This window comes from Molothrus aeneus, chromosome 4, assembly GCF_037042795.1.
Source record: "Molothrus aeneus isolate 106 chromosome 4, BPBGC_Maene_1.0, whole genome shotgun sequence".
Taxonomy (NCBI): domain Eukaryota; kingdom Metazoa; phylum Chordata; class Aves; order Passeriformes; family Icteridae; genus Molothrus; species Molothrus aeneus.
In genome coordinates, this window is record NC_089649.1 from 11,718,317 (window position 1) to 11,722,482 (window position 4,166).

General features: G+C 41.0%; 1 pseudogene; it reads right to left on the bottom strand.

Annotated features, from left to right (window-relative positions):
• Positions 1-339: 339 nt before the first annotated feature.
• Positions 340-951, bottom strand: LOC136555843 (NADH-ubiquinone oxidoreductase chain 2-like; annotated as a pseudogene).
• Between the last annotated feature and the right edge of the window lie 3,215 nt (positions 952-4,166).

The following is a 4,166-nucleotide window of genomic DNA, read 5'->3' on the forward strand; positions in this document are numbered from 1 at the left end:
AAGTTCATAGTGAGTTGCAAGCTCATTGATGTGCATTGGTTATGTACCAGAGCCTTAGGCAGAGGCCTGTTGGTTAGGGCATATAGCTGTTAACTATAGTATCATGGGATCAAAGCCATACTATAGTATCATGTAGTATCATAGTATCATAGTAACCATGATGGAAGTATCAAAGATACTACCATCTGGCTAGTAAATTGGAAGGTGCTAGCTTAATTAAAGTACCTGACTTGCATTTAGGGGATGCAGGATAATGGCCTGTGGACTTTAGCAGAAACTAAGAGGGTTCAACTCTTGTTTAAGGTTTTGAAGGCCTTCGGTTAGGTAATCCTAAATTTCTTAGACAATGGTAAGGATTATAGGGGAGATAGGAAGGAGGATGGCAGACATGGAGGTAAATATAGCAATTGTAATGCTGGTTGGTTTGCTAGTACATCATTGTTTTATATGGTTTGTGGTGTGTGGGGCAAGTGCAATTGTTGTGCAGTATGTGAGAAGAAGGTAGAAGGTAGGCTTAGCAGGGACAGGAGGGATATAAGTGTGGCTGCTGGGGCTATGTCTTGCTTAGTTAGTTCTTGAATGATAAGTCATTTGGGCAGGAATCCTGTCAGGGGAGGGAGTCCTGCAAGGGAGAGCAGGGTTAGGAGCAGCATTGTGTTTAAGGTTTAAGGATGGAATTTTGGTTCATGCAGTTATTAGGGTAGATAGCTTAAATACTTTAATTGTGTTTAGGGTGAGGAAAACGGTTGCAGTTATTACAGTGTACAGGTAGAAGTTGAGGAGGGTGAGTTTAGGGTTGTAGATTATAATGATTGCTATTCAGCCTAGGTTGGAGATGGAAGAAAAGGCTAGAATTTTTTGGATTTGTGTTTGGTTGAGACCCATTCATCCTCCCAGGGCTGCTGAGAGGATAGCTAGGATAGTTAAGAGCATAGGGCTTAGTGAGGGTGAGGTTCAGAACGTTCAGAAAAGATCTGCAATGACAGCTCTGTCGTGGACTTACCCTTACCTGTATATTTTCATTCAAATAGCATTAATAATAAGTATCACTAAGGTATTTCAAAAGGTAACAACTTAGAAACATGATCAAAATATCTGTAAAATACGAGGTATTAAACTATCAGCCTCTCAAGTATATGGTACTCATACAACGAAGTAGAGAAAGGACTAAGCTGAGCAAGCATTAATTTCCTGAAATAAAAAAGCACTTCAGTAAAACCTCCCCTCAGCTACATCATAAGTGCATGTCTAAAAGATTTACCCTAAGACAGAAGATAATAATCAACAGCAAGCACTCCTAACATATCTTATAGAAGATAAAAATACCCTTGTACAAAACTTGCCAGCCCTACATTAATTTAACAGAGTTCTCACACAGTTATCACACTTTAGTCAAGGAGCAGTATTTCATAGCTGAGGTGCAACAGCTATCTAAAATCTTAAATATTTTAAGAACTCAACTGCTATATTTTAAATGCCATGATAAGGAATGGTTTGGTTTCTCTCCTCAGTTTCACTGACTCCTTCCTCTCAGGTTACTGAAGCCTCTAAACACTACTTTTCAATAGCAGGTACCCTAATCACCTTAATGGTACAGGATAAGCCTGAAATACGACCATACAGCATGTACAAGAGGAAAGGGATTTTGGGGGGATTAGCTAGGATAATGCTATAGGATCCACTACTGGGAGAAATCCACTCTTTCCAAACACAATGCTCCAACTGTGTCCAGTTAAATTCCTCCAGCCTCATGGACAGAAGATAGTGCCTGATGAAACTCCTTGAAAAACCTCAAATCCCCAAAAATCTAAAAAAGCCTCATTGTAATAGAGAGAGGAGGAGCTACCTCATTTTTTAGCAAACATAAGTACAGCACTGTCCTTCAAACAAGGCTGCATTTTTGTTTATTTTTACATATGTAAAATGTCAGGTTATGAGTTCAAGTGAATTTCCATGAGCCCTCCATGGAGACACCCCCTTCAACATTCTGCTCAGCACACACATATCAGGCCCTGCTCCTGGCAAGAGACAGCTCAGCTGGAAAGGCACCATTAACATACAAACTTGAAAAATATTTATTCATAGACACACCCCACATAAGTAGCACTCTCAGACCCAGAAAATTCCCTGGATAAATAGAACTGCTTCGTGGCTTGCTGAGCCTGCCACTGCACCAGTCATGCATATCTATCAATCAAAGTAGGTCAAGGACCCAAGCACATTTTAGGGATCTGCCTTTTCACTTCACTTGGGCTGACAATTGATTTGCAAGGTACATTTTGCTTCTCCTCTGTATCAAGATTACAAGTTACATTACAGAATAACTGGAATCGATTTATGGTTTGGACACTACAAAGGGGCACAAAAAAAGCAAAATTGGTAAGATGAGCACAATTATGACTGCTCTCTCAGTTCCATGAGTATTCAGGGGTACATCAGGAAGAGTGTGTGTTGCAGACATCTTTTATGGAAAATCCTTTCCTTAGGATTTTTCCTCCTGAGAAGCTGAGAGGCCTCAGGAACAAAATGTAAACATTGATTATCTGCTGCTGTGGAATGCAACAGGTGCATCTGTGATTGGCCCATGTTGGATGTTTCTAATTAATGGCCAATCACAGCCCAGCTGGCTCAGACAGAGAGTCCGAGCCACAAACCTTTGTTATTCATTCTTTCCTATTCCATTATTAGCTAGCCTTCTGAGGAAATCCTTTCTTCTATTCTTTTAGTATAGTTTTAATGTAATATATATCATAAAATAATAAATCAAGCGTTTTGAAACATGGAGTCAGATCCTCATCTCTTCCCTCAACCTGAGACCCCTGTGAACACCGTCACAACTGTGTCCAGCAGGTCAAGACATCCTGCCTCTCTACTCAGCCCTGGTGAGGCCAAATCCAGTGACTTCTGTTCCATTCAGGTATTCACAGTTCAAGAAAGATAAGAAGCTGCAGGAGAGGGTGCCCACGATGAGGGGCCTGGAGTATCTCTCTTATGAGGAAAGAGTGCAGAAGCTGGACCTGTTTAGTCTGGAGGAGACAGACAGGATCTCTCTAATGCATATGAATATCTCCAAGGCAGGTGACAAGAGAATGGTGCTGAACCCTTTTCAGTGGTGCCCTGTGACCGTGTTCACAGGGGTCTCAGGTTGAGGGAAGAGACGAGGATCTGACTCCATGTTTCAGAAGGCTTGATTTATTATTTTATCATATATATTACATTAAAACTATACTAAAAGAATAGAAGAAAAGACCTCATCAGAAGGCTACCTAAGAATAGAATAGCAAAGAATGATAACAAAGGCAGCTGTCTTGCACTCCCTGTCCGAGCCAGCTGACTGTGATTGGCCATTAATTACAAACATCCAACATGGGCCAATCACAGATCCACCTGTTGCATTCCACAGCAGCAGATAATCAATGTTTACATTTTGTTCCTGAGGGCTCTCAGCTTCCCAGGAGGAAAAATCCTAAGGAAAGGATTTTGCAGAAAAGATGTCTGCGACAGTGCCCAGCGAGGGCAATGGCCACAGGGTGAGAGCAGCAGCCATAAACTGAAACACAAGAAGTTCCACCTCAGCTTGAAGAAGAACTTTGCACTGGGGGTGTCAGGGCACTGGAACAGGCTGCCCAGGGAGGTGTCCCTCTCTGGAGACATTCAAATCCCACCTGGACACATTCCTGATCAAGGTGACCTTGCCTTGGCTGTAGGGTTGGACTGGGTGTTCTCCAGAGGTCCCTTGCAACCCTAATAATTCAGTGATTTTTTTCTATCTGCAAGAAAAGAATACCCTAGGATATTTAATAGGGAAAAATAATAAATTGATTAGAAATGGCTAGTCTTATACAAATTTGACATAATTATGGATATAAATGACATAATTATAGAATTTTATCATTAGAAGTATTTAAGACACTTTATGTTGCAATGATAAAAAAGATGCAAAACTTTGTGTTAAAAGAATCCTTTTTAGACAAGTTAGTTCAGCAGAGGCCGTGATTGTAGATTTCAGTAACCTATTACTTTCTCTGTGAAAAGTGCCCATTTACCAAAAAAAATTAAGTAATTGGCTAAAGGCACGTTCAGCCCAAACTCAGATTAAACAGTTACGAAGCATCAGAAGACAGCCCTGCTTTCCTCACTTAGCTAGAAACTCCCCCCTGTCTGGA